Raw genomic sequence first — 14774 nt, forward strand, 5'->3', positions numbered from 1 at the left:
TGCGCCAAAGTGATAATAGTTAAAAAAAACCTACACAAATGTGGTATCGCCGTAACCGCCGATACAGACTTTTACGGCGATCACTAATGGGCTCTATTCTGCTGCCATCAGCTCTTTATGGCGATGGTGCAGAATAGTGCAGCGGCGCTGGTAATGCCCGCAGCCCCCTCCTCTCAGCTATTAGAGGTCGCTGAGAAGTCAGGGCAGAGTGTGGGCTCAGTCCCGGCCAGTCCCTTCACCAGCGATCGCCTTTATTACCAGTATAACGGCGGCCACCGGTAACGGACATTGCCAGCGCAGCTGAACGCTTTCATCTCTTCTCACAGTGAATCCACGGTGAGAGGAGATGAGAACATGTCCCCCCCCTGTCCCCAGAATTACCTGGTCACTGTTCAAAGTGATGGAATTTCTAAAAATGATTTAAGCTCCATTCTCTCCACCACCAGAGGTGGCAGAGAGCATGGGGCAATGATCGGGGACCACCCAGTGTGGTCCCAGTACAAGCGATCAGCGGTATATACTATTTACCACTGATCGCTTGTTCCAAATGGTGCCGGCACTTTTTTACCCGTCACCAAAGTCAAGTGCCCTGGATTACCCGTAACCACCCCGGATTACCTGTAACCAGCCCAGATTACCCGTAACCACCCCAGATTACCCGTAACCACCCCAGATTACCTGTAACCACCCCAGATTACCTGCAACCACCTCAGATTGCCCATCACCACCCCTGATTGGCCGTCACCTCCCCAGATTGCCTGTCACCTCCCCAGATTGCCCATAACCACCCAGATTGCCCGTAACCTCCCAGACTGCCCGTAAGCCCCCAGATTGCCCGTAGCCCCCCAGATTGCCCGTAACCATCGCAGACAGCCCGTAACCATCGCAGACAGCCCGTAACATCGCAGACAGCCCGTAACCATCGCAGACAGCCTGTAACACCCACAGATTTCCCGTAACCACCCCATATAGCCAGTAAACACCCCCAGATTGCCCGTAACCACCCCAGATTGGCGCAGACAGCCCGTAACCATCGCAGACAGCCTGTAACCACCATAGATTGCACGTAACCACCACAGATTGCCACAGACTGCCCGTAGCTACCCCAAATTGCCTGTCACCACCCCAGATTGTTTGCAACCTCCCCAGATTGCCCATCACCTCCCCAGATTGCCCGTCACCTCCCCAGATTGCTCGTTGCCACCCCAGATTGCTCGTCGACACCCCAGATTGCCCGTCGACACCCCAGATTGCCTGTCGCCACCCCAGATTGCCCGTCCCCACCCCCAGATTGCCCATCACCACCGCAGATAGCCAGTGAACACCCCCAGATAGCCAGTAAACACCCCCAGATTTCCCGTAACCACCTCATATAGCCAGTAAACACCCCCAGATTAACCGTAACCACCCCAGATTACCCGTTACCACCCCAGATTGCCTGTAACCACACCAGATTGCCCGTAACCACCCCAGATTGCTCGTAACCACCCCAGATTGGCACAGACTGCTCGTAACCACCCCAGATTGCCCATAACCACACCACATTACCTGTCGCAACCTCAGATAGCCAGTAAACACCCCGAGATTGTCCATTACCACCCCAGATAGCCGGTAAACACTCACATATTGCCTGTAACTAAAATGACACTCCTTCCCTTCTGAGCCCTGCTGTGTACCCATACAGTGGTTTATGCCCACATATGTGGTACCATTTTACTCAGGAGAAGCTCCGTTACAAATGTTGGGGTGCTTTTTCTCCCCTGTTCCTAGTGAAATTGAAAAATTTCAAACTAAACAAACATGTTATTGGAAAAATTTTACTGTCTAGTTTTGAATACTTTCCTCCAATACCTATGGGGTCAAAATGCTCAACACACCCCAAGATGAATTCGTTGAGGGGTGCACTTTCCTAAATGGGGGGACTTTTGGGGGGTTCTATTTTGCAGACATTACAGGGGCGCTGCAAACGCACCTGGTGCTCAGAAACTTGTTCAGAAAAATCATGCACGGAAAATGCTAATTGGCGCTCCCTTACTTCTGAGCCCTGCTGTGTGCCCATACAGTGGTTTATGCCCTTGTATGGGGTACTGTTCTACTCAGGGAAACCTGTGTTATATATATTGGGGTGCTTTTTTCCCCCTGTTCCTCGTGAAATTGAGAAATTTTAAACTAAACAAACATATTATTAGAAAAATTCTATTTTTTCATTTTTACTGTCTTCTTTTGAATACTTTCCTCTAATACCTGTGGTGTCAAAATGGTCACCACACACTTTTTTAAGGGGTGTACTTTCCAAAATGGGGTGACTTTTGGGGGGGTTTATTCTGCTGACACTATAGGGGCTCTGCAAACGCACCTGGCGCTCAGAAACTTCTTCAGCAACATCTGAACTGGAAATGCTAATTGGCAATCCTTACCTTCAGAGCCCCGCTGTGTGCCCATACAGTGGTTTACGCCCACATATGGGGTACCATTGTATTCAGGGCAACCTGCGTTACAAAATTAAGGGTGCATTTTCTCTCATGTTTATTATGAAAATGAGATACTTTAATCTTAACAAATATATTATTGGAAAATTTCTATTTTCCATTTTTTTCCGGCCTAATTGTGAATACTTTCCTCCAGCCCTTGTAGGGTAAAAATGCTCATTATACCCCTAGATTAATTCTTTAAGGTGTCTATTTTCCAAAATGGGGTCACTCATGGGGGTTTCCAGTATACAAGCCTCCTAAATCAACTTAAAAAAAGAACTGGACCCTAAAAAAAATCAGTTTTGGAAATTTTATGAAAATTTCATAATTTGCTGATACACTTCTAAGCCCCGTAACACCCTAAAAAAGTGAAATATGTTTACGAAATGAAGCCAGAATAAAGAGGACATATTGATAATGTGACTTCCTAACTAATTTATGTGATATGACTTTCTTTTTTTAGATGCAAAGAATTTTAAAGTTCGTAAAGTGCAAATTTTTCAAATTTTTCATGATATTTTCATGTTTTTCACAAAAAACACACAAGACAGTGACCAAATTTTGCCACTAACATAAAGTACCATATGTTAGGAAAAAACTGTCTCAGAATCGCTAGCATACGTTAAAGCATCACTGAGCTATAAGCGCATAAAGTGAGACAGGTCAGATTTTGAAAAAGGAGTCTGGTCATTAAGGTCCAAATAGGCTTGGTCCCTAAGGGGTTAAATGTGTTGTCAGGGGGACCTTGATTCAGCAGGGGGCCAGGATAAAAAGAGAGAGGAGCGCTAAAATTGTTGTATTGCTAGGCCGTGTTGAAGCACTTTCCATGGCTCATAAACAAAATACCACTGATGAGGCTTTGACGGCACTGACCCTGGCTAGGGAACAGCTCAAAGACCTCCTTGCTTAGTCTTCTTACTCTTAACAGGAACACTATTGTAGATTTCTTTATGAAAATGCCAACAAAAGCGGCTGATACATCCAAGAATGCATGTTACGCACATTCCTAGTCTCCTTGACCATCGAGGCAAAGATGTATATAATCCTAAAGAGATCGCGGCTCTTTTTCACTTTTTTTTTTTCTTCTTTATATAACATTAAAGGTCGCTTTTCGGAATTGCCAAAGAGGGAAATGGAGACTAGGATATCTGCTTATCTGCTGGAAATGGCATTACGTACGGTTCCTGCTGAGTCAGTCAAAGAACTGGAGTCTCCCTTTACTAAGGGTGAGTTTCGGGTTGCCATCGCTGAAGCTAAAGCGGGCAAGAGTCCGGGGCCTGATGGCCTTACAGACGTTTTTTTAAAGCATTTAAGGAGCTGTTATTGCCGTTTATGACCAAATGTTTTAATAGTATTTTTAGCAACTTGCCCCTTTCCTCGCCAATCCCTGGAAGCGCATGTGGTGGTCCTGTAAAGACCCTAAATACTGCAAGTATTATCACCCCATCTCACTTATTAACTGCAATCTTAAACTGTATGCTAAGGTGCTGGTTTCTCGCCTGAGTCTCTATATCCCCCAACTCATCCATGCTGACCAGGTTGGCTTTGTACCCGGTAGGGAGGCAAGAGATAACACCCTTAGGACACTCTCGCTAATGTCGTGGGCTGGCCGCTCGGGGTCCCCTCTGTGCTTACTCTCAATAGACGCTGAAAAAGACAGAGTGCATTGGGGGTTCCTGTGGTTGGTCCTGGCAGGCGTGGGGCTCGGCCCACACCTTGTGGATAGAATCATGGCATTTTACCCGTGCCCTTCAGCCCGTGTAAGGGCCAATGGCTTGCTTTCTAGCTCGTTTGAGATCCATAATGGTACACGTCAAGGCTGTCCCTTGTCTCCCATGCTTTACATACTCACAATGGAGCACCTGGCTGTAGCCCTTCGGCAAAATTCCACGATCAAGGGCGCAGTATTTGGGCAGGACTGTCACAAACTGGCACTCTATGCGGATGATCTCTTGTACATATCTTCTCCCGTCACCTCTCTTCCCTCTATTCTTCAGGAGTTTCAGCGGTTTGGTGACCTCGGTATTTTTAAGGTCAACCTATCTAAAACAGAGGGCCTTAATATCTCAATTCCACAGGAGACGTTTGGTGTGGTCAGGGCTTCATTTCCTTTTCAGTGGCATGAAGATTTTATTGTTTACTTAGGCATTAAACTTCCTTCTGCTCTTAGCTCTCTCTTTGCTTTGAACTATACCCCCATGCTGAACAAGGTCCTCTCCGAACTGTCCTCTTACTTCTTAAAACCTGCCTCATGGTTTGGAAGGATGACTATTGTGAAAATGGACATCCTTCCCAAGCTGTTGTACATTTTTCAGACTGTGCCTATTGTCGTGCCAGTGGCCTTTTTTCAGTACTCTACTCCGAGCTGCCTTAAAATTCATATGGGGCAAGAGCAAACGTAGATTAAATCAACAACCCTCACACAGTCCAGATCCGTGATTGGTATGGGTCTTCCTGACTTGTGTTTCTATGATGAGGCGGCAGTTCTGCGTGGACTCCTGGACTGGGTACACTATAGGGGCCTGAAGAGATGGGTTGATTTGATGGTCTCCTTGTGCCCAGTTAAGCCTTCTCTCCTTCCCTGGATATCCCCTGGGGACCGCCATGCCTTTTCAGATCTTCCTTTCTTAATGTCCCATACGCTTTGTGTTTGGGATAGATGGGTCACTAAACAGGGGCTCTCTTTTGTTCCGGGGCCACTCTCCCCGATACTTCAAAATCCGACTTTCCAGCCCGGATGGCAGACACGCACGTTTTTACTGTGGGACCGATCTGCTTGTCCTAGAGTGCGAGATTGTATGACGGGCGATAGCGTTACTTCCTTGTCCTTGCTTCAAACCCAGTCCACAGATCGTCGGTTGTCCTGGCTGGAATACGGACAGTTGGTCTCTATTATTTGGGCTCTCTTTCCACGGGGCACCTATACATCTACACTCACTGATTTTGAGAATCTCGTCATCTCTACATCTGCCATTCCGCATTGTATCTCAGTTCTCTACCTGATCCTGGTCAGTTCCGCCAACCCCGATAGGGCCTCTTTTTTTGATAAATGGGAATCGCGGAACGCGCAGTCTGTCCAGAAGATTTGTGAGCTATCACATGGTATCTCCATAGCTGCTAAAGCAAAGGAGAAGAACTATAAAATCCTCTCTCTGTGGTACTACTGTCCGGTTACCTTGCACAAAAAGTTTCCAGATGCTTCTGATTGCTGCTGGCGATGCCTGACGGAAGCAGGCGACATGTTACATATTTGGTGGGGTTGTCTTGGAATCCATGATTTCTGGGACAAATCTACAAGGCATATTCTGGACAGACTGTTGTCAACTCTCCCAATTAAAGCGCAACTATAAAATATTTTGACCTTTCAGTTTTAGTTAGCTTAGGTCATGATAAGAATTTTTCCAATATACATTAATAACCTAAAATGAACAGTTTTTTAAATACATAAGGCTGATTAAGCCCTTATAGCCCTCTCTGGCTGTTTCTGCATTCCTGCTGGACATGCCCCCTCCCTGCAGATCTGTCCTGAGAGTACAGACTCTGACAGCAGCATCAGATAACAGTCCTGACACAGAGAGAAACATAAACAAAACCTCCTCCCCCCTCCTAGCAGCACGTTCCCCCCCCTCCCCTCACAGAGGTGACTAAGCAGAGCTGAGGGTGTTGTGTGTGAGGAGCAGCGCAGGGGAAGAGCTGGAGCTGACATTATCCTACAGTGTAATAAGAGCAGATGACTGTATCTAATCCCACTGTGTGTGATACCATCGGCTGGGGCTCTGAATCTAATCTTACATTGTGATACTGTATGCTAGGGCTGTATCTAATCCCACTTTGTGTGATACATCTGCTAAGGTGCTGGTCAGTGAATGGAGGGAGGCAGCCAGGGAGATGAGGGAGAGGCCACGCCCACATTCTCTCAGCCAGAAGAAAAATTCATTTATTCCTCTGAGCCAAACAACTGGGGATATCTCAGCAAGCGTACACGCTATCAACGCAGTTGAGGGCTCTTTTTAAAGGGTAACACGTGGGCTTTTTATTTGAGGATTTTCATTTTTTGGCTACTGAAATTATAGTTGCGCTTTAACTTTGTTGTCTAAATTACCAGTTTCTCTTTCCAAGACTAAAAAAGGGATCTTGCGGCATTTCTTGACATCTTCCCACATGGTTATTCCCCGACATTGGAAAACACCCCTTGTACCTACAATTGCAGAGTGGATTAGTGAACTCAGGGATCTTGGCAGAATGGAGGAACTGGTCGCTAAGGCCCATGACAGATCGGACAAATTTGAGAAAGTGTGGTTCCATTGGTGCACAATCATGGATTCTGAGGAGTTTCTTGCTCTTATCCGATAGCTCTTGGCCCCCTAAGGCTTCAGGCTTTTAGGCTTGTGGGTGTAGCTGGCTGTGAAGTCTGTCTCCCCTCCCTCTCTCCGTCTTTTTCTTCCTCCCTGGCTCTATTCTTTTCTTTTCTTTGTTTTCTTCTTACTTCTTTCTCTATGCTGGCACATACAATGGTGCTACTTCTGATACTGTTCCAATTTGTGTATTTGGGCGACTATGGCACAATGGTTTTTCTTGTTATTGCCCGTTATTTCTATTTACTTTCTTCTATTGTATAGATAAAATACATGACACCATGCGACTTGCAGGTCGCCTCTTATTGCATATTATTTGTTCTGTATTTACTGTTTTTGTATGGCTGTCAATAAAACTAGATTGCACATAGAGGACATCATCCTATGTGATATATACCCCATCAAGAACCCTTCCTGTAAACCACTCAAGAAACCACAGGAGCCATTAAACGTCACGCAACAAGTACCATATCAGGAACCACAAGTACCATATCAGGAACCACAAGTACCATATCAGGAACCACTGTGTTTAAGTCCCACTTAAACAATGCTTAACTTTACTAGGAAATCTCTTCAGTGCAATAGGTGGTACTTAGTGCAATAAAACCGTGGGACAAGAGGGGAAATAGGATAGCAGGAGATAGGGGCTGGATAGTAGGCCCTTGCCTAATAAGTAAGTACTCTGCCAGGATGCGGGTGAAATGTGTAACTTGAAGAACTCCTCATACTCACATTTAGATAAATCTTCTTTTTTTGCTCAATGCCTGGAGAGGACAGAGCAAGCTTTTTTTCCATCTCCCTGTTCTAAAAATCCATTTAACGTATGAGATATTAAACTGATAAAAACAGATACTACACTTGATCTTAGCTAAAAGGCAGAGAAGCGATTTAGATACATCTTTTATCTTAATGCCTTATGCTACGTTTACAAGGAACCATTATCGGGCGAATTTTCGTGATAATGATCGAATTCGAACATTAATCGTACGTGTAAACGCGGCGAACGATCCATAAATCGTTCATTTTGATCTTTTAACATGTTCTTAAATCGTCATTCGTCGTTCGCAAAAAAATTCGCCGATCGTTCCGTGTAAACAGTCATTCACTGATTTTACCTATGTGTGAGATAGGCTTAAGCGATCGCAAAACGATCGCAAAACGAATTTTCTTTACGATATATCGTTCCATCTAAATGCTGATCGTTATTAAAAAAAATCGTTACTTCAAAAACGTTAATCGTACGATCGGGCCAATTATCGCTCTGTGAAAAATTTAGCATTATGCCTCTCACTTTCGGTGACTGCCCTCAGGGCCGGCATCAGCACCCGGCTGACTAGGGCAAGTGCCGGGGCCGACAGCTACTCTAGGGGCCCACTCCCGTCTGTTACTACATTTTTTTTTCTGTTAGTAAAAAAAAAAAAAAGTGTAGTAACAGAGGGGACTGGGCCCCTAGAGGCCGAATGTGACAGTTAGGGGCCCGCCGATACATACTGGGGTCCCGGGGCACACGTCTCGCTGCACAAGTTTTCCCTACAGCCGAGTAGGTAGAAAAGGACCTTTGAGTAAGAAGGACCTGTGATGATGTCATGGGTCATGTGATCGGACACCTGACCTGATAGAGGGCAGACGGTAGGCTCTGTAAACTAATAGTCTACTGTATGTGCTGGGGCTTCTAGTTGTTTTGTTTTGTGTATAGAGGTCCTGCTGTAATATATATATATATATATATTACAGCAGGACCTCCTATCTATCTATCTATGTATCTATGTATCTATCTATCTATCTATCTATCTATCTATCCACAGAGCAGGAGCTGTATACAGGAGTACTGCTGCTGGTTCTGTATACAGCTCCTGCTCTCTGTATATATATATATATCATGCAGCATGATATATATATATATATATATATATATATATATATATATATATATATATATATACAGAGAGCTGTATACAGAACTAGCAGCACCAGCATGTAAGATATATATATATATATATATATATATATATATATATATATATCTTACATGCTGGTGCTGCTAGTTCTGTATACAGCTACTGCTCTGTATATAAATAAATAAATGGCCGGCTCCGTGCAGCGGGTGCATACAGCGGGAGGACCGACTGGAAAACTGGGATACAGCCTATGGCTATGGCTATGGCTGTATCACAGTTTTCCAGACGGTCCTCCCGCTGTATCCACCCTCTCCACGGAGGTGGAAGACAGCGGGAATCGATGCCGAGAGTTCGGCAGGTTTGGACCATCCCTAATATATATATATATATATATATATATATATATATAATATATATAGTTACATAGTTAATACGGTTGAAAAAAGACACATGTCCATCAAGTTCAACCAAGGAGGGGATGGATACAGGGAAGGGGGAGGGGTGATAGGTTCTATACATATGCATTTATATTATTTTGGTCTAGCCCTGTTTTGAAGCCCTCTAATGTTTTTGCTGTGACCAGATCCTGTGGTAGACTGTTCCACAGATTCACTGTTCTCATGGTAAAGAAGGCTTGTCGCCTCCGGAGATTGAACCTTTTTTTCTCCAGGCGGAGGCAGTGCCCTCTTGTCCTTTGAGGGGGTTTTACCTGGAACATCTTTTCCCCATATTTCTTGTAGGGGCCATTTATATATTTAAATAAGTTAATCATATCTCCCCTTAAACGTCTCTTCTCCAGACTAAACAAATGTAACTCCCCTAATCTCTCCTCATAACTAAGATGTTCCATTCCCCTTATTAGTTTAGTTGCCCGTCTTTGTACCCTCTCCAGCTCTAGAACATCCTTTTTATGAATCGTGTTCCAAAACTGCACAGCATACTCCAGATGAGGCCGCACCAAAGCTTTATAAAGCGGTAATATTATATCCCTGTCCCGTGAGTCCATGCCTGTTTTAATGCATGACAATATCCTGCTGGCCTTAGAAGCAGCTGACTGACATTGTGTGCTGTTCTGTAGTCTATTATCTACAAGTATACCCAGATCCTTCTCTATCAGTGACTCTCCCAGAGTAACTCCCCCCAGGACATATGATGCATGCGGGTTATTAGTACCCAGGTGCATAACTTTACATTTATCCACATTGAACCTCATTTGCCAAGTGGACGCCCAAACACTCAGTGTGTCTAAGTCATCCTGTAACATCTGCACATCCTCCATAGACTGTACTGTACTACAAAGCTTGGTGTCATCTGCAAAGATAGAAACATTGCTGTTAATTCCATTCTCAATATCATTAATAAACAAGTTAAACAGAAGAGGGCCCAGTACTGACCCTTGGGGTACACCACTTATTACCGGGGACCATTCGGAGTAGGAATCATTGACCACCACTCTCTGGGTACGATTATTAAGCCAGTTTTCAATCCAGTTACACATCAAATTTTCCAAACCGATAGACTTTAACTTACCCATCAGACGTCCATGAGGAACTGTGTCAAACGCTTTTGCAAAATCCAGGTACACGATATCCACAGCCGCGCCGCCATCCAGGCTTCTACTATTATATATATATATATATATATATATATATATATATATATATATATATAAAACATGCTGGAGCTGCTAGTTCTGTATACAGCTCCTGCTCTGTGTGTATATATATATATATATATATATATATAATCTGGTCATTGGGTCTGACTCCTCCAGACTCCTGACTACTGCATAGATCAGGAGATACAGGAGGAGAAAGATATGCAGCAGCCGCATGTTTCTTCTGCTGCAAATCTTTCCTCGCCTGTCTCTCCATGATCAACCTTTCTTTACCTCTCCTTCTTAAGGGGGTGACTGTCCTGAAGTAAGCAAAAGGGTTACTCCTGTAACTCCGGTTAACCCACAGTTGCATGTAGCAGTGCATGACTGCTGTAGTCTCTGGTGCTAGAAAAACTGGTACTCTCTCTTCCTCAGCTGGAACTAGACTCACTCACTGACTAGGAAGTGGCACAGGGGAAGTAAAATACCTATTGGCTGGAGTAGGGCACAGCAGCTACCTAGCTGTGACACCTGACAGAATTTTTACCTGGGTCTGTGTAGATAAAAACACCACCTGTCGTGGGACACTACAATAGGACATAAATGGCAAGATTCCTTGGCACAGTTGCCAGGGGTGAAACCTCTTGGCTTCGGTTATAGGGAAATATCATCTTTTTGAACCATAGTCAGGTGTTTTGTGTCTGGATAATCATGTTCTTGGGGCATGGGTTACACATTCTACTTTGGCAAGGCATTAAAGGGAATCTGTCAGCACCCAGACCCAAGGTGCTGACAGTGTGATATAGTTGGCAGGCTCCTAGTAAGCATGGTACCTTTTGGTGATTTGTCAGGTCTCTCAGTTCTCCTACAGTAATGAAGAGTCAAAGAGGAGTTGTTTGTGCTGCACTCTGGCACGCCTCACCACTTCTTCCTCCTCCCTCTTCTTCATGAATAATCAATGCTGCCTACATGAGGACTGATCTGTAATCAGAGACACTAACTGGCAGCTGAACGAACAGGAGGCTGGGCAGCATTGATTATTCATGAAGGAGAAGGAGGACAAAGCAGTGGTTAAGCTTGCTGGAGAGTGGCACAAATGCCGAGGCATAAGTCCTGTTTGACTCTTCATTGCAGTAGGAGACTTGAGATCCCCTGCACAGACAAATTACCAAAATGTACCATGCTCACTAGGGGCCTGCCAACTACAGCACTCATCTCAGCGGCGTGCACGCACGGCTTCGGGGCGCTGATATCTTCGTCCTGTGAACGGGACTCGTCAGAAAGAGTAAGCATCCGGAGGCTGCATCGGGGGTCGGGCGGGCTCTGTGCCCGCGTCCCCGGTGACAGGTTCCCTTTAAGCATTATCAACATTTCTTTAGCGTTTATCTCTGCAATGCCTGTGACATCAGTGGGGGAGTCTACAATGAGCAGAGTCTCACTACAGCTACTGCAGTGACTCTGTGTTACTTTATTCACCATGAGCTCACTATTATACTATTGCATTTTTCATTACATCTAGAGAGGTCCACTACATATTATGTGAGAGGAGATTCATTGCAGCAGATATTTGTCACAGCACATCCTGTGGAGTGCTGGGTATTGTTCCCTGATGAATCCGCCCATAAATGGGGCGGTGGAAACGCGTCGGAACAAGCAATGTCTATTTAACATGTGCTTTTTTTGGACATAAATATATCTCTTGCTGTTAGTTTTACTGTGATTTTTTGGTGGTTTGAGAGAGCACACTTATACACTCTTTTCTGTCTTCTGTTTTTTCCTCCTGTTCCTCCTGGGCACGTGCAATAGGTGAGGGACCGTCATCGTGGTTGGGGCCACCCTGTTAAGTAGGTGGGTTCCCCAAAAGGTAGGGCAAGAGGACTTGTGGGTTTAGAGTAGGGTGCACCATAACCCCTACTGCTCCCCCTTTCTTCCCCCCCCCCTCCCTCCTCCTACCTTTATTGTTGCTACCTCTTTCAGTAGGTCGGGCCACTATCCTGGTCGACCGATCTCTTTTGTGTAGGTGGGACTATCGATTCCCACAGGTTTATGTGCCCATCAGGAAACTACACTGTATATATATAGCACACGACTGGGTGTTTATGTTTGTTTGTGTGGACCATGTTTTTAATGAATTATTAAAAGTTAGGTATTAATTTGTCCTAGGTGGTTATGGTACGCCGGTGATAACTGTTTAGAATTTTTTGACCACTGGACTCGATTCCATATGGGTGAGACGGCACCTTATTTCCGTTATTTGGACATTTACTGCAGTGCCTCGTCAGCTGCTTTATTGGGCAAAGGCAAAATTAGCAGGCCCCTGGGTCTTCATCCCCTTCTGTGCCAGTTGCTGCAGCCACTTAGGATGCAGCAGTACCATCTTCCCCTGCCACTTCAGCCCAGTGGCGGTCTTTGGCACCAAGCACACCAAGCGATCGCTTGGGGCCCCCAACATCCAGGGGGGCCCCCACACCCCGCTCTTGTGCTCAAGACCGCTGGACAGGGCCACTGCCCCGCTCGCTGCTGCCATCTGAACTGTAACTATGAGCACTCGTAATGAGCGCTCATAGTTACATGCAGCAGCACTGACAGGGCGGGAGACATTGGCCCCCTTCCTGTCAGTCCCTCCTGTGGCTGCAGGAAGGGTTTTCCCTGCGGTAGCAAGTGGCAGCTCTGTCCTTGTGGTGTCGGCGCTCCAGTGACATCACTGGAGCATCGGCGCCAGGACAAGGGGAGTGCGGTCTCTTGTGATCGCAGGGAAAACCCTTCCTGCGGCCACAAGAGTGAAGAGAAGAGGAGACGCCCGGACCCAGGTGAGTATAAGTGTTTGTTTTATTGTGTTATATACTATATGGGAGGGGGAGCACACAGGGGTCTATATAAATGGGGGGAGCACACAGGGGGGCTATATAACAGGGGGAGCACACAGGGGGGCTATAGACTACTGGGGCTTCACAAAGGTCTACATACTATTGGGGGCAGCACACAGGGGGTCTATATACAACTTGGGGCAGCAGAATGGGGTCTATATACAACTTGGAGAGCACACAGGAGGTCTATATCCAAGTGGGGAGCACACAGGGGGGCTATATACTACTGGGGGAGCACACAGGGGTCTATATACTACTGGTGGGGCACACAGAGGGTCTATATACTACTGGGGGAACATACAGGGGGTCTATATACTACTTGTGAGGCACACAGGTGGTCTATATATAACTGGGGGAGCACACAGGGGTCTGTATACTACTGGGGCAGCACTCAAGGGGTCTATTTAATACTGGTGGGGCACACAGGGGGTCTATATACTACTGGGGGAACCACACAGGGGGTTTATATACTACTGTAAGAGCACACAGGGGTCTATATCCAAGTGGGGGAGCAGACAGGAGGTCTGTATCCAAGTGGGGGAGCACACAGGGGGGCTAAATACCCCTGAGGGAGCACACATGGGGTCTATATACTAGTGGGGGAGCACACAGGGGGTCTATATACAACTGGGGCAGCACACAGGAGGTCTATATACTTCTGGGGGAGCACACGGGGGGGGGGCTATATATAACTGGGGGAACACACAGGGGTCTATATACTACTGGGGGAAGCAAACAAGGGGTATATACTATTGGGGGCAGGACACAAGGGGTATATACTACTGGGGCAACACACAGCGGTCTATTGTTTTGGAACGCGTGTCGAGGGGGGGGGCCCCAGACATAACTTCGCTTGGGGCCCCAGAAATGCCAAGACCGCCCCTGCTTCAGCCACATCTCTCAAGTATGATGGGACCCCTATAATAGGCCGCAGCCTATTATAGGGGTCCCAACATACTTGTCAATTTTAGTAAAAGAAATGTAAATAGCAAACTTTCTTTATATCACATCCCCTGCTGATTTAGATTTTGAAAGTTATACTGACAGTGACTTTTTATTAAGCTCAGAGAGGAGTTTGAGATTAAAGTAACACTGTCACCCCCTTTTTGCATTATGACTTTTCTACACAGGTGTAAAGGGTAAATTTTGCAGTTTTCATACGTTATGGTGCTTGTTCCAGTGATCTTTTATCACCTGTGGATTGTGCTACCTGGACTGGGCTTCGCGGCCGCAGTGTCACGTAGCCCCGCCCACATCACAAACGTAGGCTTCGCCCTGTGACGTCATTGTCGCATAGGGCCCGCCCCCTCATGGGCCATTGGTAAGGGACGACCTAGAGGGGGTGGGGCCTAGACCTTTAGGCTGGCTTGTTCTAATGGCTGAGGGGGCGGGCCTATGCACAATTATGTCTTGGAGGGGTTGGGCCTACGGTGGTGATGTAGGCGGGGCTAAGTGGTGCTGCGGTTGTGAAACCCCGCCCAGGTAGCACAATCCGCAGGTGATAAAAGATCACTTTGAACTGGAACAAGTACTATGACGTATGATATGAAATAAGGTATGAAAACTGCAAAGTTTACCCTTTACAT

The 14774-nt window shown here is 46.0% G+C and overlaps 1 pseudogene; it reads right to left on the reverse strand.

The window, feature by feature from the left end:
* Positions 1-7549: 7549 nt before the first annotated feature.
* LOC138774678 (U2 spliceosomal RNA) lies at positions 7550-7714 on the reverse strand (annotated as a pseudogene).
* Positions 7715-14774: the final 7060 nt, after the last annotated feature.

Source organism: Dendropsophus ebraccatus, unplaced genomic scaffold, assembly GCF_027789765.1.
Source record: "Dendropsophus ebraccatus isolate aDenEbr1 unplaced genomic scaffold, aDenEbr1.pat pat_scaffold_1024_ctg1, whole genome shotgun sequence".
NCBI lineage: Eukaryota > Metazoa > Chordata > Amphibia > Anura > Hylidae > Dendropsophus > Dendropsophus ebraccatus.